Source organism: Thermobia domestica, chromosome 13, assembly GCF_964235325.1.
Source record: "Thermobia domestica chromosome 13, izTheDome1.hap1.1, whole genome shotgun sequence".
In the NCBI taxonomy this organism is placed as follows: domain Eukaryota; kingdom Metazoa; phylum Arthropoda; class Insecta; order Zygentoma; family Lepismatidae; genus Thermobia; species Thermobia domestica.
The window spans coordinates 153,603,819-153,630,179 of NC_137466.1; the positions used below are offsets into that span (position 1 = coordinate 153,603,819).

Here is a 26,361-nt window from a genome sequence, read left to right on the forward strand (position 1 = left end):
GTTGGTATGAAGAAGGCAAATGAGATGCTGCAGTTCCTTTCCTAGGGATCTTTGTATGTGACTTATCACGCCGTTATCCCATCCTGTGTTCGTGGCTTCACCATCGCTGCCGACTGCCTCAAGACTTGACACGTCGTACTGGTTCTTCTCTAAAAGCTCCAATATTGAGTCGGCAATATCCTTGCCAGTGCCTGACTTAGGTGTGGCATGACCCAAGTATTCTGAAACGGGCTCCGATAGAACTATGATATGCTTTTCTGTAACCTCTCGTCTTCGTAGTTTGCCGTTAATTTTTTCTAGCACAAGAGTTGCATAATTTTTTCCGTCGAAGTAGATACTTGTAATCGCCCGGCCTAGGTGAGCCTTTCCTTTTTGGATCTTCTTACCCAGTTTATCTTTTCCTCTTCGTACCTTAGATCTGTCAACAACAAGATTTTTGTCCCCTGGCGTTATGAGTCTCGCGTCCTGAAGTACGGCAGAAGCGATCAAAGCAACCTGTCTGTCTGAAGCTCCAGTTCTAAACGCTGCCTCCGCTGTATTTGGAAGACAGATGCGCTTTAGGCTATGTTTCCTTCTTGGTCGCGGCTCGAAGTCAGATCCCGACGTGCTTCCCGATTCAACAGCTTCGCTGGATTCCCCTGACGACGCCAGTATCTTTGACCTGTGCCTATGCCTAATCCCACTAGCTGATGGACTTGCTTCAACACTTCCAGCGTCTTTCTTGGTTGTATGCTCTTTAAATCTGCTCACTTTACGGGAAAACCTCTTTAGCAGAGATTTGCTTGTTCGGACATCAATGTTACCAATGCTCATTTTCCGTGATCTCTGGTCCAAAAGAAACTTGAATTTTCGTTTTGGAATCTTGCGTGTCCTCTCACAGTTGCAATCTTCGGCGGTTTTACATTTGCAAGACGCAATATCAAAAAGAGACTTTTCCGCGTGTGCAACAAAACCACGAAGTGTTGCTTCTTGTCGTTGTCGACTGAAATGTTTTTCCTTGGTGCGACACTTATTATAAAATGTTTTCAGTATGTCAAAAACTCTCTTTTCTGAAACCACAGGAATGCTTGCTTTACGCCAAATATGTACAACTCTCTATCCAACTAGTTTACAGATGTCAGTCACTGGTAATTTAGTTACACTTTCGTCACCACTTACACCACCTCGAAACCAATGATAATGTCGCATAACGTCTGCGTGCGTGGGTAACTGCACTTCACATATTTCACTTGGAGTGCCAAATAAGCCTCGTTTCACACTTTCCCATTGGACTGCTATGAGGCTTTTTCTTCATCTTGCTTTCCATTGCTTCGTAACTTGGAAACCAAAGTATACAAAATGTCTCTGAATCGTATCGTACTAAGAAGACTATAACTTTAGGTACAATGCACAAACTCTCTGTCTTCGCAGAAACAGTAGCGAACTAAAACCGTTAAAGCTTAAGCTGCAATAAACTGGCCTGTTGGATTGGTTGGCCAAAGTATGCAATATTTATACCACCGCCGAACTTCGAGCGAGAATATTCTAGAAACATCGGCGTAGGTTCTGGAGCCAACGAGGCGAGCTGGAGGCGCGCGAATCTTCTGGACAGAGCCGGACGTTGCGACTACGCTCGAAGAGTGTGGCCAAAGTAAGCAACCACGAAGTTGTGTAGCCTGCCGCTAGATGGCATTTGCTGTCGGTGTACATAACAAGCGAAGGGTTGCCAAAAACAAATCGTGTTATATCAAGAGCTATGCCTATAATCATCGTTAAGGTGGCATTCCAAACAAAATCTGGACATTAATTCCAACAACTGAGCTAATATGACTGTACCTTGACTCATAAACATTTTAAAATTATTTACTGGCATTGCTAAAAGTTTCTTTTAATAAAATAATTGTATTATAGCCATTAGGTAACTGTAAAAACGACCACAAGTAGCTTTTCTGCCATTGGTGTTGTGCGTGTTGCCTAACCAAACACTTTAAAACTTTAAGTCCGTTGGGGCGGGTAAGGGGTTGTCCAAAACAATAATAATAATTTAAAAAATTAGTAAATAGCACCAATGGCACCTTTTCCGCACTAGCCGTCATCGAATTTCGAACAAAAGTGCAAAGCACTCCACGCTATTAAATATAGGTTCAAGATTAAGTCCAGTGTTGTCAAAACTGGTGTTTATACTTGGTTTCCTATTGTACAAAAGCTATACTTCCCATATTACTCTCAAGGCTTTCACTATTTTCTCTTTCTTCCAGTCTTTTGTTTCTTTCCCTTTTAACTCTTCTTCTATGACTTTCACTACGTAATCCCTCTTTATACTCGGAAACATTGCCTTAACGTCAATACTAAACATATAGCGATGAACAGATGGGAGCAGAAAGTGATAGAAAAAGGTGGAAACAACCTAATATTGTTTTACAGATACGTGGATGACTGTTTGGGAGTATGGAGAGGAACAAAGAGACAACATGAAAAATTCGTAAAGAGATTGAAGATGAAGAGAAAGGAATAAGACTGGAAATGGAATTGGAGAAGAACAACATTATAAACTTCCTGGACATGACTATAGAGAGAAGAGATGGATGATTTACAACAAGGTGGTATAGGAAAGAATGTGCGGCAGGAGTTCACTGTCACGAAAGGAGTGATGAAGATTACAGCACCAAAAGAAACTTCATAAGGAATATGGAGAGAAGAATACAAGAAATAGATACTGAAGAAGAGAAAAAGAAGGAGGACATAGAGAAGTTCCACAACCTACTAGAGCAGAACGGTACAACAAAGAGAAGTTAAGGAAGAATAGATTTGAAGAGGAAAGAAGGAAAGGAAGGAGAAGGGAGAGAAAGGAAGAGAAAGATAACAAATGGCACGGGATAGAGAGCATTGGGGAGAAGACAAAGTACTAAAGAACTTACTTATAAGAGATGGTGTAAAAACTACAGAAAAGGAGGAAGAAGAATTCTGAAAGTGATTAAGAAAGTGAAAAACAGAACGAAGGAAATATGTTAGAAAGATGAAGGTGTAGTGTATAAAGTGACTTGTAAGGATTGTGATATGATATACATAGGGAAAAACTTAAGGAGAGAATTAAACAACATAGGGATGATGTGAGACTTAAGAGAAAAAATAATGCCATATATAGACATGTTAAAGAAACGGAGCATGATATAAATTGGGAAGGTGTACAGGGGCTAGAATAGGAGGATAGACCAATGATAAGGAAATGGAAGGAAACACAAAGGATAAAAAAGAAAAAAGTGACAAATTAATGAGCTGGACAAGTGGACTGTTAATACATGAGCTATGGGATAAATTATTGGAACAAATTGAAGTAAAAGAACAAGAGTGAACATATTTATATGTAATTTATATTCATATATTTAATATTATATATAGTTTAATATTGTATATATTTATACTTATACAGAGTTTTATATATTGTTGTATTTTATAGTTTATTTTTTATGTCTATATATCTAAGTTCAATCAACGAAGCATTCGGAGCAATATTCTTTACTCCAGATTTGAACGCACAAAAGGCCGCATCATGCCAAAATTTAGCATACCGTTGAGCAGTAAGTTACAAGGATACGTCCGTGAATTTGATGCAGATACGTTTACTACCGATGGCGCAGTTTTGTTATGCAAAGTATGTGGCAAAGCAATTAATCACGACAAGAAATACTTTGTATATCAGCATCTGAATACTGCTAAATATAAAGATGCTGCTTTGAAAATGACGGGACAGAAGAAATTGTCCTTGATTACAACAGCTGTTTGTTCATACAATAGACAATCACAATTTTCTTTTGACCTATGCAAAGCTTTCATGGCACTGGGAATACCTTTCTGGAAGCTGGAAAACAAGACACTAAAGAATTTCCTGGAAAAATACACGAAGGAAGTTGTACCGTCAGAATCTACTCTAAGGAAAACATATTTAAATGCTTGCTATGAACAGACTCTGCAAAAGATTCGTGACGAAGTTTGTGGGAAAAAGATTTGGATTTCGATAGATGAGACGACAGAGGCTACAGGAAGATTCCTAGCCAACGTCATCATTGGACCCATGGGAACATCCTCATCCTTGTCATTTCTTCTGACTGTAGAAGAGCTCGAAAAGGCTTATGGCTCATCAATAGCTGTTATTCACAAATTCGCTTGTTCTGATCTGGCCAGAAGGAACACAACACAATGATGTCCTTCTTTTCATTACAGATGCTGCTCCGTACATGAAGAAAGCTGCGCAGGCATTGAAAGTGCTGTTCCCCAACATGATTCATATCACATGTTTAGTTCACAGCATACATAGAATCGCTGAAGAGATAAGAATGTTGTACCCTAAAGTAGACAACTAATTTCAAACACCCAAAAAATATTTCTGAAATCTCCTTCCCGATGTCGGATTTTTAAGGAAATAGAGCCCGAGCTTCCTCTTCCTCCACAGCCGATTATCACGAGACGGGGGACCTGGATTTCAGCTGCAGTGTACTATGCAAACAACCTGGAAACGATCCGTACTGTGATGGAACAATTATCAGAAGAGGATGCTGCATCAATTTCCGAAGTAAAAAAACTTTTGTGCTGTTTAGATCTCAGCAGTGATCTTGCATTCATTTCAGTGCATTATGGTAAGTTGCCAGAGACTATTACGAAACTAAGAAAAGAGGTGAAACCCTTCCAACATCCTTACAGATCTTTCAGGAAACAGTTGATCAGCTAGGAAAAGTGCCGGAGGAAAAGGGACTGGCTGTTTATAAAAAGTGCAAACGTGTTGTGGCAGCTAACGAGGACTTTCAAAAAATGTTGAAAATTCGTGATGTTTTTAACGGTGAAAAGTGTGATCTTGAAATGAGTCCATCTACAATAGCTTCATTTATGTACGCCCGAGTTGAACTGGAAAGATCATTTTATATTGTAAAAACCGTTCTTTCTGACAGGCGATTAAGTATGACTGTTGATAACTTAAAGAAGCATCTTGTAGTCATGTGCAACCAGCATACACTGTAAGTAACATTTTGTACACATATTCATATAAAAAGAAAAATATAATGTAATGTTTGAGTATTAGAAAGTAACAACTTTTGTTTTTGCCTTTTAGTGCCTATTTGTCAAATTTTAAATGCCATTCGCCTGCCTATTTTACACAAAATAAATGCCTAAACTTCCGGGCTCTAATCATTAATTATAAGAAGAAAGAACGGGGGACCTAGATCACATCCTTGAGGAACTCCCGATGGAGCATTGACATGAAAATTACCGGTAAAGTAAAACATCGTCTAGGATTATTGAATTGGAACTCTCTCCAGCCCTGAAGGTTTTCTCTCCAGTTGAGAAGGTTTTCTTTTAAATCTTGAAATTTAATATTTTTATCGTTATTTGTATAGTCTACACCAGGGCATTTTTTAAGCTACCTTTTTGTATCCAAATGGATACCCAGGCCCAGCACTTGGATACCCAGGCCCAGCAGTTTGGATACCCAGTGCACTTAATACATCTTTAAATTACTGGAAGAGCACTTGAACAATAAATTACTTGAATTACTATAAGTTTAAAATCACTTCAATATACTTTGGTTTTGTGTCTATATGTATTCTGTGGGTAGGTATAAAATTGGAGAGCTTCATTCTTGAAATTTCAAATCCTCTTTCCTTCATTTCGTGTACTCATTTATCTATTCGAGATGCTAACACTTTCATTCTACTCTAATACAGAGAAAATTAATAGACCGACTAAATAGATAGAAAGGTTGAAGCAAAACTCTCACATATAACAGTCCAAATGACGTTTGGCTTTATATCTTTTGAATAGTCTGAGAAAAATAACAGAAAACAACTTGCTATTTGGATATTTAATTTTTATGAAGTGAATTTTTTTACTTATTTTTAGCTTACAACACTGTTTTGGTTCGTTACAATTAAAACTCATTATTTCTGATAAAAAATTGTAAAAAGGACTTTTACACTTTAGGGGAACACCTTGCGTTGCGACGATAGCCAGTTCTGACCTAGCAAGTTTAGGTAGAAAACGGCAAGATTTAGAGCAAGGAGCTGCTGATTCAGAGTATCGATGCCGACATCCTTACTGTTTGGTGTGTTTACCACAGATCTGATCTTGGAATGGAGGACATGTTGGACTTTGTTCCTGAAATGACATATTGACTGTCAAGTTTGAAAAATGTTACAATGTATTTCAGAACATCGAAACTAAAAGCAAAAATGCTGCACAAAACAATGGCTAATTTCCATACTTTTCTTGCCTACTTCAAGGTTACGGTTTGGTGAACACTTGCATACATTCATTGTCGCCGTACTCCACAACTTTCCTCGATGCAAGATGGTTTGGGAGGTAATTGTCATGGAAGGGGAGAAGAAGGATCGAGCTGCTGCCAACGGAATGTTAGACGCGTAGGCCGAAAATTCCATACAGTTTAAGCTAACAGTTCTCATGCATGACATCACCAGTATCTTCCAGAAGATGCAGAATATTCTTTAACGGTCTGGTTTTCTACTGATTGATGTTCTTATAGGAGAGATGTAGCATTAAGGAAACTGACCTTAATGTTGGAGAATCCCTTTTCCGGTGGAAAGGAGGACTGCGTAGCTAGCGACAACGTGAGGGACGATGAACAGAGGCTACAGTGTCGTACAAATCATAATGTGCATGCGACTCGTCGGAACAGAAACTGGGAAGCTGTTCGACTGAACATAGAAGATGACGGCATTCTCAACTCCATTCAGACTACGTAGTCCGCATCTACAGCACAGTCGATTATAAATGCTGCTCGTCCATTAGTACAAGAAATTTTTGGAAAAGAAGTACAGACTTTTGCCTCAAATGTATGCGACAGCTGGCCAGGAATTAAAGAAGTACCATTACTGGTGGATAATGCTGATGCAGAAATGAAATATTCTGTGAGACTGAGAAGACTATTACCAGTCTCCTCTGGAATGCTGCAGAAACTTCTTGCTGCCTTACTCGCAATGTCGCCTCACAGCATGCCAGTTGAACGAATTGTTTCACACTATAACCAACCTCGGAGTATTCATCATTTGTCGACGAGAAAACAAGACATGCGCTAAATTGAACGGGTACTGCAAACTATAACCCAAGGCTGGCTGTAGCGGAGTTCTTGAAGCAAAAAGGACAGACGGGAGAGCAGGCCTGATAGTGGTATCTATAAAAGGAGGGACTTTGTGAAAATGTTTTTCAGAGTTGAATAATCTGTTACATTCAAAATCAACATATTTATATCACATAGACCTATGCAATGTGTTATCAGTCATTGCCCTTTATTCGATGATAGTAGATCAGGTATCAATTGCTGTGACAGTAACACAGGTGTTAAGACTGCTAGTGATATTAACGGCTCCATCAAACCTATGGTAACTAGATGAGAAACTTACTCAATTATATTCTAAACATATAAGAAAACAAATAATGCAGAACACATTCAGATGCAGCGTGTAAAAATAATAGCAGGAGTATAACTAATAACAATTGGGATAACACGGCTTTAAAGTACTTGTGGAACCAAACAATGTGAAACAACTTCAGCTTTAAAGTGTGAAAATAATAGCAAAAGTATAATCATTAACAATACAAAAGTATAATCATTAGCCTAAAATGCTTTAATACAGATAAGAAACCAAATAATATGGGACATTTTAAAATTTGAAGTGTGAAAATAATTCTAGAAATTAACCAGTTACAAGTGGAATAACACGCTTTAAAACAGGCGAAAAACCAAACAATGTGAAACAGATTGATATTTAAAGTGTAAAAGTAATAGCAGAAGTGGAACCACTAACAAAAAGGCTTACATACTATGATTTAAACCATTGATAATATTTAATCTATAAAGATAAATTTTTTATTACATTGTTTCTTTAAAAAATAAATTAGTAATAATATTTAGTATTGAATACATGCATATATACATAAAATGATTTCGTTAGGGAAATGTTTAGTCAAGTTTACGTATTATTTCCTTGTTAAGCAGTTTGTGTCTCGTATTGTGTGCTTTGTATCCTCTCCATCTGTTATCAGTCGCGTTTCTTCGGCATTGTCCTGTCTATGTCGAATTTAAAGATATGATTATAAAAATAAATAAATAAATAAATTAGAGATGCAAGGGCTCGGAAAAAAACCGGCTTTTTTGGAAAAAAACTCGGTTTTTTCTGCTTCGCTTTTTTGCTTGGGAAATTTTGGGCTTTTTTCAAAATACTGCTTTAAATTGATAAAACAGACTGTATCGCTTCTCTATAACACAAAAAATCATTTAATTAGTGGTTGATGCTGATAATAATATAAAACATCGAAAATAAACTATGAATTTCGAAAAGATATTTCAAACAATTTTTCTTCAACATATTTACATTATAAATTCCACAGGATTAACCAATGTATATAATAAGAATTTTTTAACCTCCTATATACAAAAGTAAGCAGAGTTGGCAAGAACCGTGGTTGTTTTTGAAAATGCCAAAAACCCGTTTTTTGGGGGATGTTTAAACCAGGCTTTTTTGGTTTAAACCAGGCTTTTTTGATTTAGATTTTTTGCTTTATGTATTTATATTACATATTCACAGAAATAAGTTTGTTTCGCCTTGGTGTTATTATGCAACAGCGGGGTTATGCCGGAAGAACTCCCATAAGCTTAAAGAAGTCTGGTCAGTAAATTTCTTAAATTGAGAATCTCCCGCCCTAGCCATTGGGAAAATCCCGTCATTACTTGGAATGTAAGACAATAACGGGAAAATCCTGTTATTGCTTTGCATGTAAAATTTAAAGGTCAACGTACCATAATCAGTACGCTAAAACTAAGGTATTAAATTACAAATTTAGTACGTAGATATCATTGAAAGTCCAATCCAAGCTAATGTTGGAAGCTACATAGGCAATCGATAAATTTTGCCAATTTCTATCAATATATTTAAGCAATCTTGTCTTCTTTATAAAACAACACGCATTTAGGCATGCAGAAATATACAATTTGGTTTGTTTCGCATATTTAGGCTTAACATCCTTACGAAACACCGAGGTTATCCAGGAGAAGACTTTCGCTTAAACTGACATCCGAACAGCTACTTGGGTTACGCATGAAAGAAGGTTTGTGGTTCGACCGAGAATTGAACATGGGACACCTTGATTAAAAGGTGAAAGGGAAATAAAACTATTGCAGGTGGTTTGATATTTGGAAACGTCACCATGAAGTTCACACGAATCGCATTTTTCATTCTTTTTATTTTTGTGGTTTAAACCAGTTATTAAAAAAAAGTTGGTGTAAACCAGCCAACCCTAAGGGTAAACACTTCTTTTAAAAGAATACACAAATAACTAGCAAAATAGTATGTAGTATTTTTACTTCAAAATATTCCATGCCCTCTTTTTGAAACAAAATAAAATTAAAATAAAACATAAGAGAAATACTTAGATTTATATGATACACTTAAAGGCTGCACATCTAGAGCTTTTGGTTCTGTATATTCTTGAAATTCTACAGTTAAGTTTTATAGAACCACCATCACAGTTTACTCAATCCTCAAGTTTTCTGAATTTTTAACAAGAGGGATTCAACATATCATTACGGAACTCCCCCTCCCCCAAAAAAAGGACTACGGAATATATTTAAGTTAAGCTAAATACAACTGCACAACGAACATGACTGAGTGATTAGCTTTTGCGCTTCTATCGGGAAGTCCGGGATTCAACCAGCATTCGACCATTCTGACAAAGCTTTTCTTCATTCCGTCTGTGAATGTAGAAATAGTGCGTATACTGTGAGTTGGGCGACTTCCTTTCTTATTGTTTTTAAATCGTTATTACCGGCATGGGCGGCGATTAGGGGGGCAAAGTGGGGCAGTTGCCCCCCCACTTTTCTGAAATGGCCTATTAATGTATATAGTCTCAACCATTGAAATTTGTATATTAACATTGATATACAAATATTCAGATCATGTCTTGCCCCCCCACTTTTAACGTCCAATCGCCGCCACTGATTACCGGTATTACTAATTACCAGCAGTGACGGTTTTGCGAAGGTTAGAAGACGGTCTTTCGGACTGAAGCCCGTTCCCCAAAGTTACGGAATGTCTGCAACAAACGAAATATCTATTATTTATGCCTTTACTCATAAACTTTAAGCTCCCGTCAAATAAAAATTACGAATGTTTAAAAAAACTAAACATTAGTAAGAAAAACCCTTCCCAAAATACTTTTCTAAATCCGCCACTGATTCTCAGTATAAAATGATTTTTAAAGTTGTATCCGGAAGATTATTGCTAAACATATAAACGAAACGAAATATTAGTTATGCCTGTACTCATAAACTTCAAGCACCTCCCAAATAAAATTATGACTTTTTAGGAAACGAAACAATCAGAAAAACCCCTCCTAAAGCTACCGCTACTGATTATTTGCTAGCTTTTCGAAATCCGCTACTGATTATTTGTATAAAGTGGTATTCAAGGTTGTGTCCGGAAAATTATTGCTAAATCACTTCACAGCTACAGTATAACATAAATGTGGAAGTACGGTTTGACGGATATATTGAAAAACGGGCAAGTTTAACTTTTGCGCTAGAAGCTAGAGTACTAAAAGCTCTTAGAAATGAAACACGGATGACAAACTAGAGAAGAAAAAAGATGTCGATAACTCAAAAGTTAAAATAAAGTTAAATAGCCTCTAAAATTACCCTCAAATACTACATTCTTCATGTTAGCTTTAATTCGTAAAACATGTGCTCCATCCATCTTGATGGTGAATTTCAGAGCGAAATATCACATTCAGGTCATGGAATTCTTATCTAACTATAGAATATACTATAAGAAAGCTATTTAGATAGAAAAATCATGAAGTTGAAAAAAGCCAAAATTTCCAAAATTCTCGTTTTTTTCCCAAAAAAAGCCGGCTTTTTATGTGAAAAAAACCATCGATTCAAAAAAGCCGGCTTTTTTGCATCTCTAAAATAAATAAATAAAGGAAAATATCCAATTATGGTTTTATGTTTAAGTACCGGCCTGAAGGAGGATCTGAGCCAAAATGTAAAAAAACATATGCTCGCTCCTGTATTGGTGGCGATGTGTTGAATCGGAAATGAAACGGTTTAGCAGAAGTGTGACGAATACCTCATTTTGTATGTCATTATTTCAAAAGTGTACATTATCCAAAAATACACTTTAAAACATCTCTGTGTGTTTGAATTTTGCTATGTGTGTGTCAAAGCCCCCTTTTGTACCTGGATACCCAGTAGCGATTTCTTAAAAAATGCACTGGTCTACACTAGTACTATGTTGATGTGTATCAAGTTCAAAATAAGCAAGAATAGCACTCCATTTCAATAATTCAAAAACCATGTTTTTATTAACTTTTATGTTTTAACTACAAAAGCCATTCAATTAAAAAAAAAAACTAATATAATACCAACTTCTTTTGTCTTACATTATGATCTTACATTCCATATTTAAATCTAGGAGTACAAAATAAACTCTGGTTGTTTTTCATAACACACTGTGGGAAGAAGCAGCCTGGGAATTCTCGCCCCGGACGCTTACAACCCACGCGACGGTCCTGTCTGTAGCTGTAATTTTACCTCTGCATTGCAATGTATTTAGAATTTGCAGGGAATTGTCAGATACATTACTGTGGTAAATTTTCATTGGAAATACTTAAATATGCACAGAAAAAGTAAAAGTTACTTGAATGCTGGAATGAATCCGAGCTATTTATGTTCAGTAGTGATTTTGTATTACACCATTTGTTTCGGAACTCGTTTGCGAAAAATAAAATCAGTTGTAGCTTACACACACACAAAAAAAAATCCTATTCGATTACTTTCACATGTTACTCCTTACAAGACAGCATTATACATGATCTCAGGAACCGGTTCCAGGCCTGGATCCGAAAACCCGGTTCCGGAACAGGATCTGTTCGGTACCGAAAACCGGTTCCACCAGGAACCTGTTCCGGCCATCCCTACTCTATACTATTATTATGCTAAATATAGGGTGTCCTAAAAATAAGTGCAACAAATCCGGGAAAAATTTATTGCAGATCAAAGTACAAATTACTAAAAATCTTCAAAACAACTCCTTTGTGCATCGATACACCGTTGCCAGCACCTCTACCAGTCACCGTACGCTTAATGAAAGGCATCGACGGGAATCTCGTTCAGGCACCTCGTCACGACCTCTTCTACATTATCCAGCGTTCCAAACTGGTTGCCTTTCAAGCTTCTTTTTATTCTTGGAAACAAAAAAGGAGTCCGGCGATATCAAATCGGGGCTATAGGGTAGCTGAGGCAGTGTTAACATCTTGTGATTAGCCAGGTACTCGGTCACTAGGAAGGATGTGGGAGGGCGCGTTGCTGTGGTGCAGCCTCTTTCCTGACGCGTTGCCTTTTTTCTGCAGGCTTTTGAGGACTTCCGCGTTCTGGCAGCAGACGGTCTACATCAGTCATTGGCTCTTGTAATGTACGGTGTATCTTTACCATAATTAGAGGGTCTCGTATTGCTTGGACGGTCCTAATGCGAGGGAAATGTCAGCTTACTGCCTGCAGGGGGACTGAATGATGAACGGCAGGGAAGTGAACGGTAACTAGTGGTAACTGGCCTATCCCAGGTATCTGTGTAACGGTTTCTGATCCCAGTAGAACGGAGGAAGACTGCAGGGTAAGAGGCTGGCATCAAACTTAAATGGTCACTCAAGACGAACATTGGATTCGGGATGAGATACAGGGGTATCTCGACATGTGCGTGCTACCTATACGCGAACGGTAGTAGCAGGATAACGATAGAGGTAGGCAGGCTCTGGATTAAACAAGCCCCCTCGAACATATCTGAGGCTCCCGGATTGAGTTGGACTCTGCCGGGCTGTGGTCATACCGTGGGATTCGGCAGCTCATGTGAGTTTATCCCACGAATATGGCTAACGGTGACCATGGGCGGATGTGAACTTGCCTTAACGCTCGGAGAGTATGAGAGGACCTGAATCGCTAGCACAACCACCTCGACCAATATGTTAACTGGAAGGCACTCACGACTTCGGTCTTGCCGCGCAATGGGCGTATCCTACTCCCTTAGAGAATAAAGGTTCCATTGCAAATTGCAAATCAAGGTAAAGGGACACATCTTGAAGATGCACATCGTACACAAGAAGGAACTACGGGCCGGATGCATCCACCGGAGTCGGTCCAAAACTTAGGTCGAACGGCCACAGCACGTGTCACGAGGCGTGGGAAGTTTGGGAGTAGATAACTTCATCTAACGTTCACTGTCTGTCCTTTGTGGATAATGTCTTTGAGTCGAAAAAGAATATGAGCATCTCCTTCACCCGGTGTCTCAAAAGTCCCCTGACATAGGGTAACCCTATTATTATCAGTTCAACAAAATATAAGAGAAGAAACCGTCTCCAAATATGATGTTTTCAATCTAAAGTGAAGGATTTTTTTTTTAAATCGGATGAGCCGTTTAGGCTGTACATGTACACTCTTTATGCGCTAGGTGTTAAATGAAAATGCTACGTTGCCATTTACTTGGACCTGGACCTGAACGTTGCCAACATGAGTGTATAAAGTTACTGTCTTTTACGCTAACATGTCGATGGCCAGCCCCCATTTCGAACAGTAACTTCATTCACTTATGTTGTGGGTCCAGGAAAATATAATATAGCCTATTCATGATTATACTCTTCCTGGTCTGTATATCCTTCGTGAAACAATAAATGTGGAGAAATGTGCACATGCTAGAAACTTTCAATCATCCCAATGTTGCAAACTGGAACGATGTGAACAGTGTGCACCCCTTACCAAATTGTTTAGTTGAAACTAAACGCCTCAGTCTCAAATATTTACGAGGTGAACATCAAAAGTAGTGCCGTTTACGTTAAATTTCAATCATGTTCAATATTTGGGTGACATCTTTGCGTCAATTTTCAACTAATCTCAGCCCATCTCAATACCCCATTGCAATCTTTGTATCTCAATATCAAAACCGTTTGAGAAGTTTTTGTGGGGTATGTTTTAGACGCTGGATAATGTCACTTCCTAGGGCACTTCTGGATTGAAAACATCTGCCTTGCAATGATTCTTTCAGTTTAGAAAACGGATAGAGGTCGCTAGGAGATAGGGATGGATAGAATGGATAAGGGATCACTTAGATGGTCTTATCCTATAAAAAGCTTTTTCTTACTCGGTAGATCTTCCCTTCATCCAACTATGATGCAATGAGAGAATTCTGTAAGATTACAAATATCTTCAACGGTTAGGCTCCTGTCCCCAACGTCCAGTCTCAACAAGAACAATATTTTCTCAGGTACACTCATGTCCAAAATGATTGTCGCATATCTATAACTGTCTTCTTGTAAGAATATAAGTTGATAGTGATCTTACAGGGTACTTATAATACTGATACTATGTGTATAATCGGAAAATGTATATTTGTTGTAAATTTCATAGGAAAAGAATTATAAATACAAAAATTAGAGTGAGTAAAACTAAATGTTGCTAAATGGACAAGAAAGTTTTCTTTTCTTTTCATCGTTCTTATTTACTGCTCTTTTGACCTGAAATTTGCCACATATATGTCTTTGCCGATTATACATGTACTAACATTATGAGAAATAACGGGCGAATTCGTTATCAAATTATATTTCTACAATAAAATATTTATTGACATGCGACAATAATTTTGGACATAAGTGTACCTAGATGCACATTTCAAGCACCCGAATCTTTGCCAGGATCTTTTTACTTGAGCTCCCGCCCCCCTCCCGCCCACTTCCACACAATATAGTCAGTAAGGGCAGTGTCTCGCCCCACAAACTTCCTTCAACCGGCGATAATTATCGACACCTTTTCATATGATGTGAAATCTTTATTAGGGACTTTGTAGGATAGAATTCGTCATTCCAGGTCAGCATTAAAAATGCTTTTCTCACATGTGAATGTATTAAAAACGAACATAGAAACTTGAAATTTAGCAGTTAAGCCTTAAAATCTGAAGTTAATTTAGGTATAATTATCTAAACCTACTTTTATTATTTTCCCAACTATAGTAAAACAACTGCACGATACGGTTGTGCGCCTTTTAGTTGGTTACTTACTTCTGTTTCTCCATGTCCATATGCACGAATTAAGATTGCCTCTTGTGTCAAGGTAATATTTGATGATCTTCCTCTCCCCTTCTATGACATCAGCCTATCCCAACATACAACACAATCTTTAGTTAAGCTGTCTTAATCTATTTCCATTCGTTCTTTACCGATATTTTCGGTTTTGTTAAAATATTCTTATTCATTAGAAAATAGTTAATGCACCTACTCCGATAACAAAGAATTAGATAGATAAAAATTTCATGAAATAACTGGAAAAGTCGTTTTCGCTGAAGTTGGCATTTTTGGAATAGTCGTCGTTTTCAGTAAGTTGGCATTATTTTAATCAGGTTTTCCTATTTTCCTAAATTACTAATTTAGCTTGATCGAATTGATATGGTGTGACACCAGTAGTAAATAAAATGCCAAAAATCATACCAGCAGTGAAAATTTACAAAAGCTCTACTACAATGGAGTGTACACCTAAGATATCCTCATGTATACGAGCATTCCGATAGAAACTTATCTCTAATTCGATCTCTAATACCATGTTTTTGTTAAATGCATCTTCTAGTTAGAACGCTATCACCATTACTATAATAATCACTGCATATGGCTGAAAAGATAATTACTTGATCTTATACTTAGTACTACCTTTCCTACAATCGTGAATTAAGAAGGATCAGTAACTAATACTAAGAGTCTATAGATATTTGTATTGAATTATTATGTGTTTTGTGTATTACAAAACCCCTTATTATTACAATGTGGAACAATTCCCTTATATACTGAAATTGTTTCAATATTTTATGTACAAAAAGAGAAGCTACCAAAAAGCAAATTTACCTGTAAGTATTATTGTAATTTGCAGACTTGTTTCCTTAATAAAGCTTATGGTAAGTTGCAAACAAGATGAATTGATTAAGTTGGGTACAGTGATGCCAGCCTGGAACGTTATAAAATCCCATCTTGAGAGGCAGAAATTCCCATTTTGCACTTGAATTTCCCACGCTATACTAATAAAATTTTTTAAACTTAGAAAACACGAACAGTGAAATTAGTGTATATCAGTCATTTTATTCCACATATAAGTGAATTATTCGAAAATTCCGATCGTCTACGACTATCAAACAATTTATAAACAAGGATTTTTCAATTGAAAGAGACAGTTGAAAATGCTGATGAAAATAAGTACATTTTGCTCTAAGTTTAGTATTTCCATCACACTTTTGTGTCATAATCTTCTACTGAACGTAATAAAATTAGATAATCTTCATTCTTCAGTTATTTCATATGGTATGATATGAAAGTTTCTCGTTTTCTTTCTTCCGTTAATTCTGTTCTTTCTTTCATTTCTCTCTTTTTTAAAATAGCAGAGTACAATTAACTATCCTTGGCACTTTTTTTCTTTTATTCACAAGACGCTGAATAAATCACTTTAACATTAACATGCCATTTTATAGTAACAAAATCTGACAATTATCATTAATTTTAAGTTTTTGAAGACTCATTTGTCTACTCCTCGCTCATGGACAATTTTCTTGGTGTCAATGGAATAGATATATGGACAATCCCATAAATCCTGCCAATTTTTACGAAAATTCCCTTTATCCCATTTCGAGAAATTCTTGTCAAAAATCCCACAATATGGGATTTTCCCCACGGATTGGCATCACTGGTTGGATAACCATACTGGTATTATTGTCAAATAGAAGGACCCAGTGTTGCCAGTACTTGAAATCATGATTGGAAAAGAGGTCCTCAGCTTCATTCATAACCTCAATAGAGATTTTTATTTTTAGATGCAGACCTAGGCTACATACACCTATAAACCACCAAGTAATATAATTAATGTTTGTTATATAATAGTAGAATCAATGTAAAATGTTATTAAATTATCATTAAAATGATGGTGAAGATTAAATATGGCTGTACCCCTCTTTCTTCTTTCCCTCTTTTTAATTTCAACCTGATAGAACAATGCTGTCGAAGCCTAGCATATATACAGATTACATTAGTGCGTATACATATTTCGAAATTAATGTAATTATGCGCTGAAAACCTAAGAATAATTTTCATGCACACTAATATGACTTTTTATTAGCCTGGATGTGCATGTGAAGTCCATCACTCGCTATTTTTTTTAAAATGAGTAGTGTCATTTCCTTTTTCTTGACTTTTTTTTTTTTTGCACATTGAGGAGATTGCGTGGACATTCACCATCTTGCATAATTACCATACATTTTCATCAACTTTTAAGCTTACTTTACTATAAATAAATAATAACAAATTTCAATGATGTGAGTGACTGGGACCCAGATCTGCATCTAAAGATGTAAAACTTCGAGATTATGAAAGAAATTATATTTTTCAGTTTTCAGTTACCTCCCTTATGGGAGATTTATAAAGGAAGTCCCGGCCTTAGAGTCTTGTGGACTACGTCACTATATTTGTTTTAATTATAAATTGTTTGAAATAAGAATATGTACTAAAATGGCATGAGCCAAGATGGCCGAATTTGCCTGTTTTAAATATAATTGTTTATTACACTATTAATGTAATAAAAAAAAGGATAAGTGGCGTATGAACATATTGAAAATGAAAAATAGCATATGAAGATTGTAACAAATAATAAAATTGTCCAAAGTAATGAATTGTAAATAGTAAAAATTGAATAAAAAATTAGAGCAAAGCTCCTCAATACTTAGTGTTTACAGCGCCATCCAAATCATATTTAAAAGTTGTTGAAAGAGATGTTACAATTTTAACGTGGGTTCCTGTCACCACGGCATGGCGCGTCCTCAGGTTACGGTTCGAGAAGAAGGCCTCTAGATATAGAGGTTAGCTGCGAATATACTGAATAAGCAGTCGCGGACAGCCGACTAGGAGTGGTCCTCCAGCTTGGGGGTTTTGGTAAGGCTAACAACCTCATCCTGTAAAAAAAAATAAAAAAATAAATAAAAAAAAGCACTTGTTCAGAAATATTCACAAAAGCCTCGGACAAGGACTGATAACTTGGCACGACCTCAGCAAAAGAAAATGGACATGAGATTTGGAACATGGAATATTAGAAGTGACATACAAAATGACAAATGAAAGCCTGTCATGTGTTTTGAATAATATAATTAAAAACGAAATTTTACAAGCAGAGTTTGTTTCAGTAAATAGACGAAACAGCATATGTTTCTTGCGAAGCGCAGATAATGTGAGTCCATCTTCCCCACCCGATCACACTCAATTGAAACAATTAAATTGCATTACAGTGCATTAAGATCAGCTATGAGTCACATTCGTGAATTTCATTATAAAACTGAGATCTGGATCGAATAAGTGCTGTCGATGGTCTACAATCACGTTAAATTCATGTGAATTTGTCATCTTGTGTTTCTGTAGTAAAATATTTAGGCCTTATGCCGAGTCGTTTTGATATGATGAGCGTCATACTAAAGGCCTGACTACTGCGGGAAACACATGTTAGTCGAACTCTTTAGTATGGCACTAATCACGCGTCAGAACGACTCTGCATAATCCCCTTAATATCTATCGATAAACTGTTTCATATTTTGTAAAAGAATATATACTTCCGATATGTCACGCTTAGCTACAAAGGAGTCATGCTAACATTGACTGCATTCAGAAAAAACTGTGCATGATTTGCAAATATTAGTTCGTTACAGTTGGATGGTAAGGAAAAACAAAGCTTAAAAGCCCCACTCCTACGAAATTTTGGATATACTTGAAGTTCTGATGGAAACAAATTTTCATGATTTATTCCCTTTAGAATCGGTAGAACTACTTGACTGTGAACAGTTTCAATATTACAATAGTGATTTTCTTAGGAAGAAATTGGAGAATCTTCTTAAACTGTATCCCACTTTCGACGGTAATCAGCTGCGGAATGAACTGACAATCATCTTTTCCGACGAAAATCAATATCTTAGACTTATTAATTTACTTCAACACATCTTATGAAATGAAATTAAATCTTTGAGTTTTACGTCCCACGGTTAGGCTATAGGAGACAGTGATGATGAGTAATGAATAAAATGGTGGAATGAAGAAAGTGGGAGGAAACGGGAGAACCCCGAGAAAACTCACGCACACGGTGTTTGTCCACCACAAAGTTCACTTGGCGGGGGCTAGGATCGAACCCGGGCACTAGAGGTGAACGCTCTACCACTGAGCCACCGCACCCCCCATCTTATGAAATGGTCTGCAAGATGTGTACCTAGAATGTCTTCGCTTGTCACATGTGATATTAAGTATTTCAGTTACTACAACAACATGTGAAACAAGAATATGGATGCCCTGAAGAAAAATTAAAAATTCCGGAGGAGTATAATCAGTAAGTACAGACTTAGTGCGTGCGCTTCAATCACTACAGAAATGAACTCTGAGGGATATTAGGCAAGAAGAAAGTAATAGACATATTTGATGAAAAGAAAAACGGGAAGATCTGAATGATATACAAGATGATATAGGCAATGCATTTATTATTATTATTATTATTATTATTATTTGGTCTAGGAATTAATTCGTGCGGTTGGTACGCACACATTGAAGCTGTAGTAGAAACACAAAATACATAAATACCTTAAGAAAAATATTGTCCATCGCTAGCCACCACTTTCGCCCATCTGTCAGGCAATGTACGGATTCCGTGGCGAAAGAAGTCCTCATCCTTGGAAGCGATCCAGTCAGAGACCCATGTTTCGATATCTTCTGAAGAAGTAAACCGCTGTCCAATCAAATCGTTGTTCATGCAATCGAACAAGTAGTAGTCCGAAGGAGCAACGTCTGGTGAATACGGCGGGTGGGGTAAAACTTCCCATCCGACATTTTCTAAATAGGTTTTGACCGGTTTTGCGACATGTGGGCGAGCGTTATCATGTTGAACAATAAGTTTATCATGTCTGTTCTCCCATTCTGGTCGTGTTCTGGCCAGAGCTTGCTTCAAACGCATTAATTGTCGTCGATAACGTTCTCCATTCATAGTTTCACCCGGTTGCAGCAGCTCATAGTACACCACACCTTTTATATCCCACCATATGCACAGCATAACCTTTGCACAGTGAATATCTCGTTTTGGTTGTGATGGACCTGGTTCACCTGGTTTCACCCAGGTCTTTTTTCGTTTAGGGTTCTCGTAATAGATCCACTTCTCATCACCCGTAATAATTCGATGCAGAAACCCCTTTCTGCTCTGTCGTTGAAGCAGCAATTCGCAAATGGTTTTTCGTCTTTCAACGTCTCTGTCTTTCAATTCATGTGGAACCCAATGTGACATCTTTTGAATCATTCCCATGGCTTTCAAGCGTTTGGAGACTGTTGTTTGATCAACGCCTAATGCTGCTGCAAGTTGTTCCTGCGTTTGACACGAATCCTGCTCGAGCAATGCTGTCAATTCTTCGTCTTGAAATTTTTTTGGCTGTCCGCTCGCTCTTGGTCTGCCAAGCCGAAATCACCACTTCTTAACCGTGCAAACCACTTCTGACACGTTCGCTCGGCTAGAGCATGGTCACCATACACTTCCATCAAAATACGATGACTTTCAGTCGCACTTTTCTGCATGTTAAAGTAATGCAGCAGGACACCCCGCAAAAACACTTTATCAGGCACAAATTGCGACATGTTCACTTAACTACAAACTGGTGTTGTTGACGCTTTAATCCACTGCCCTATACTACGAACGATACGCGATGACAGGGGTTTGCAACACATGTGTTGATACACGGAACTGTGGGACGCTCCGTTCGTTGCGCCATCTCTTGTCCACCCGCACGAATTAATTCCTAGACCAAATATTATTATTATTATTATTATTATTATTATTATTATTATTATTATTATTATTATTATTATTATTATTATTATTATTATTATTATTATTATTATTATAACATTGGGCCTATCCTCTTGAAACTAGCACCCTTCGTCACTGCGGACACTTGGTTAAATAAGTTAGTAATTGTAAGTAGCGAGACGGACATTTTAAACGAATTATCTTATGAGGACATTATTAATCAATTTTCCTTAACCAGTAAACAAAGACAAAGGTGGTTGTTAAAACGTTACTTTCATTGAGCCTTACGCAGAATCGTTTTGGCGTATGATTAGCGTCATACTAAAAGCCTCGCTACTGAAGGAAACATAGTCGAACTCTTTAGTATGTTACTAATCATACGTAAGAACGATTCTGCATGATGCCTATTAAGTTCAATATTTTTGGTATTCACTTTTACTAGCGTGACGATGCAATTTTTATACCTTACAATTTCTGGAATTAAGCATATTTTTCTGCATCTTTAAGAAAATATGTCTTGCTTTTTTTTTTATCATGTAGCCTTGCTTTTGGTTAATGATTGTCAAAATAAATAATACAATATGCCTAAATATAGGCTAATTTTAACATAAACATATGTGTAAAAAATAAATTAGTAAAATACTAATTATAAGTGAATATCGAAGTGTATAGGGAATTTTAGGTCAGTTAGAAAGTTAAATAAAAATATTTTTTTAATTAAGTGTACCGGAGAAAGAGGAATTGCTCTGATAAAAATAAATAAATAAAAGTTTAAAGTCAAGGACGAACAACGAAAATTCTTGTTGAGGATAGTCGAGCATCACAGTAAAGTCATCATCAAGCGAACTAAAGAAGGGATTGCATAACTCAAAGTTAATTAATGGAGAACATGTTTTGCCTATCATACTACCTATTATTCTTAGTGTCTAGTTTTAGTATTATTTTAAGTTTGTGTTGTCTAGTTTTAAAAATAAAGGTAATTAACATTGAAAAATCGTATTTTTGACCACTTTTACAAAACTGATCAAAATATGCAACCTCTAAATATTATTCAGTTTTCTTAAAATTTGGAGACTGGGCACAAGTAAAGTCTGCAAAAATTTCACACTTTATTTTTTGCCTTACAAAATGAAACATCCTAAAGTATACAAAGATTAATTATCAATTTTACGATGAAATAAACTATAATTTAAATTTTAGATTAGAAGTTTGTGAGATTGCAATGCGAGTCTTGAATCTTTTTTTCAACCAATGATCTAATGTGTTGTGATAGGAAGAGGTATAAAATTAAATATGAGGTGGATATTTTCCTAATTTGAGGGGGATTGGCATAACATCTTTTCGGGGGGATTGGTAACCCTGGAAAAGAGAGAGATGAATTCTGACATCCTAAATATTTCAGAACCACTGGATTCCTCAAACCTAATTGAACGTTTTGATCTAATTTGTTTCTGTAAGCCTTTACGCGATTGTGTTTGGTGAGACTGCCTTTTACCACGATCTCTTCCACGTACATGTGGAGTTATTATTTTGTCGATTGAATCCTGAAGTTGTATGGGGACGAAGTAATGACACTAGTACAGCTCGGTTTGCGACCTCTTAGAGATATGGGTTTCTTCGTTGAGGCACAGGAAAATAGAAAAAGAACTTGTCTAGAAAAGTGTAGAAGTTGCAGGAGCTGTAGAACCATTTTCAGAGGTAGATGGTTGACAACTTACGAGAGAAGATGTAGTATGTGAAGTAGATGGATCACAGTTCGACAAAGGAGATCTATCTGGTTGCTGATACAGTAGAGCGTCGATTATCCGAACGTCGGTCAACCGAACGACCGCTTAACCGAACTGTGTACTCGCTCGCTTAAAGGATTTTTTAAACGTTAATTTTGTGTACTGTGTGTATTGTTCGTGCAAAATGCGTATGTAATATGTACATATTTTTGTTTAATAAACTGTACCACATACTATATATTCCTACTAAAGTTGCCTTTGTACGTTACTTTGTAATACTTAAAGAAATGCCTGTTTTTATGAATAAATTTACTGTACAGTACTTCTTTTTGGCAAATAAACATGTACAGTTCGATTATCCGAACAAACCAGTTTTCCGAACACTCATGTCCCCCAATTACTTCGGATAATCGACGCTCTACTGTACTCTCAAAGGCAAGAAGTTCTAGCTGTTGTTGTTCCTGTAGAACTTTGTTCTCCAGTTTTCATTGGCTTGTTTCCTTCTTTTGGCGGTGTCATACAAATTTCATCCTCATCGGAGTCGTAGATTGGAGACCTTTCCTTTCTTGCTGCAAGAATGAAAACCGACTCATCAAATACGTTTCTATTCATAGGGTAAAGTCCAGTCGCATGAAATCCGTTATATTGCAATTTCTGCCGTCTGACACTTTATATGCTCTGTCGAAAAGCTCCATAACATAATACGCGCTGAGAGGGTCATTAGTCGGCTACCACTTTCACACTTCTTCGTTCTAATAAGCTTTTAACCGTGACATGAAACTTCTATCCAAAGACTGAATCTTGTGTGGAATACGTAGGAAGAGAGACGATTGTAACATGATTTTCTCTAGCCAAACTGATACCGTCTATATTTCTTGTAATTCAACGAACCTTCTAATCCCGATGTACACATTGTAGAATGATATTGCTCCGCCAGTCATTGGATGATTGGCTATCGGTTAGCGCTTCTTTCGAGAAGCACGTGCTTGTACCCTGTTCCGTGTTTTACATAATCCCCGCCCGCGGCCATATTGTAAACTGTGATTCGCGCGTAAAGTGGGTCAAAGCCACTTTCTACGCATGCGTATTCTCTTTTACTGCATTAATTCAATTTAGTTCTTAGGTACAGTGTTGTTTGTGTTATTTAGTTTGTAAGAAAATTGTATTTTTGGTAATGAGCCTTTTAAGCAACAAAAACATTGACAAACAGTTTATTTCATAATGGACTATTTTCTACTGCCGCATGGATGTTCCAAGGCTCTTTAACCAATACGATGAAACAATCACCACGTGTATTTGTTTACATAAGGTACTGAACGTTCCTTGAATAACATTGGAGACTCTTCTGTGTGCTATTACCTGACCAGGATATTAGTGCGGTTTTTGTGGAGGGCGCTAGTGTTGTGTTTACATCAGTTTCTAGGTAAGCGCGGTGGGACAGGGGAACGGAGAGCGTCACTCTGCAGTGTATCCAACGATTTTCAAAAGTTGCAGTTTACATGTTATAAGTAGCCTAATCTGTTTCGCTTAATAAAGAACTCCATAAATTATATAGTTGTTATTGAATGCAGTAATGGTTATTCCTGCAGTAATGCAGATGTATTTTGGATAATGGCATATGCATGGAAATTAACTATTTAAGAACAAGATAGCACACAAGTGAATTTCTACCGTGTATTAAGCAGATTATATATAAAAAATGATTACGTTTTATTTGATTTCATTATAAAACAGTAGAAACCTGTAAAAGTCAGTAATAAGATGTTAATGACTAAAAGATTAATTATGGGTTGGTAGCTTAGATACTTGCGCAATATCTTGTAACTGTAAGTTTAAATCAAGTTAAGGCTCGCGATGCTTGTATTTGTTTTAATGTAGGTCTATTGATTGACAACAAAATTATTTTCTTGAGTTGTAGCCAAGAAAGAATTCCGATACGTTTCCACTCGAGAACTGTGGAAGTTCTCTTCGTTGGTCTACTGACTAGCGCATATGTCTTTGTTGTACGTGGTTCTGTGAGAGCCCAACAATTAATTTTACAATCTTCCACTTTCATTAGTCATCTTTCTCCTCTAGCATAAAGAGCATAATCATCGGGCGTTAAACTAAAGAAATTTCATTTCATTTTTTCGATGAATGTGAACCGTTTGGGGTAAAAGGAAGTGAAGAAGAAATTTTCCTTAATTTTTTAAAGGGTTACGGGATTGGATAGCTTGTCTTTCGGAATTGCCTTGTAAAATCTGATTACAATGCATCTTTCTTTTAGGATTATTATCGTAATCCAGCCTTTTGGTAAATGTGCAATAAAAATATCGATAAAACATCAGTGTATGGGTAATGTAAACATAAATATCATTGGTTCAATACACAATAAATTCACAACTTTTATTTATGCGTATAGAAATTCCCTTTGAATTCCCTCGGAATTTCTTTCAGACCCTAGGTCTCTTGTGACAAAGAATTAATTCTACTATCTGTTTTCATACACAATATAATTTTGAAACTTGGGAGCCTAGTGTTGTCTTTGTGTCTATAATACATAATCATTTGTCGATTGACTTTAGAAGACTGAGTTTAGCCCGTGAGCGTAAGTTGCATATAGTTCAAACATATCAGATGTGCGGTCTTGTTTAACAAATCCTGTGTGCACATATAAATTCAAAGACAAAGGCAATCAATCGTCTTTAAACAGCTGTATTTTTATTTCAAGTGTAAGTACTAAAATGTGCTACGTATAGTTCCAAGAGGGATCCTTAAAAAAAAAAGAAAAAAGAAAAAAAAGAAACTGAACTTACGTACCTAACATTGGCACTCATCTTCTTCTTCATGATTTGATGTAAGAAGCGGCCGCACGATTTCCGGCCAATTGTTTCATCGCCGGTATATTTGAGCAATGAGATGGCAGTGGAAGACAATGTTCGTTCTTCTAACTTGATATTTTGAAAAACTTACGCAAGTGGTTTTGTTACTTAAATATATATCTATTCACCGTAATCAATTTCAAAAGTACCATTAACTTTATAATAACATAATGAATGTAAGAGTTACCATGAAAATGTATTTTGTATTTTTGTTAAATATGAAATTCATTTTTTCTGAATTTCACTGGAGCTATAAGAAATCAATTGTCAGGCTCCCCATTTTAAATTTTAATCGCTCCCCTACCACCCCCAATGTAACATTGGGTTTATTTCTTTTAAATAAATTTTTCAAAATATGGTAGAAATACTGGATTTTTAAATTACCAAACCATGCTAAATAATGACAGGTTAGATATCAGAGGAAGTTATCTTTATCTACCATCTTAATTAGGGGCGGATCCAAATCTCCTTCGGAGGCGGTTAGATTATCAGTTTCTCTGTCACCAGTCTTTTGCAGCACATCCGAAAATGATCTCAATGCAAATTTGTTACCGAAGGTACTGTCAATCGATCGATCACATGGTCCAAATTGGTAGCAATTTCGAAGACGCCTTATCTCAAAACTACACAATAAAACTTGCTTTAAACAATGAAAGCGCAGTTGCCAAAGTATAACTATGATTCACAAAGATGAACTTCGAGGTTTTGTTAACAAATGAAGTAGGAATTCCTTACACTCTAATGCTACGAAGTTCTCAGTGTTCCTTTGCACATCACTGAGGTTGTTTATTCGCAAGTTATTGCCAAATTAATATGGAGGGTGTATGTAATTTTTTTTTTTTTTTTTTTTTTGCAGTCCCTTAAAATGTTCTGAAAATAACTTACATATCTTTTGAAA

General features: G+C 36.6%; 1 protein-coding gene across 5 annotated transcripts in view; it reads right to left on the bottom strand.

Annotated features, from left to right (window-relative positions):
• The window catches only part of LOC145668641 (uncharacterized), a 44,194-nt gene extending 28,161 nt beyond the window's left edge, over positions 1 to 16,033 (bottom strand). For 3 of the 5 annotated variants that reach the window (XM_081736692.1, XM_081736688.1, XM_081736690.1), the window contains exons 1-2: positions 15,919 to 16,029; positions 15,085 to 15,178 (exon numbers count right to left, since the gene is read on the bottom strand). The gene's annotated coding sequence lies outside the window, so the exon portion shown is untranslated. Of the gene's footprint in view, positions 1 to 15,084; positions 15,179 to 15,918 lie in introns of all 5 variants that reach the window. The other 2 variants (XM_081736689.1, XM_081736691.1) reach the window with 2 other exon arrangements.
• Between the last annotated feature and the right edge of the window lie 10,328 nt (positions 16,034 to 26,361).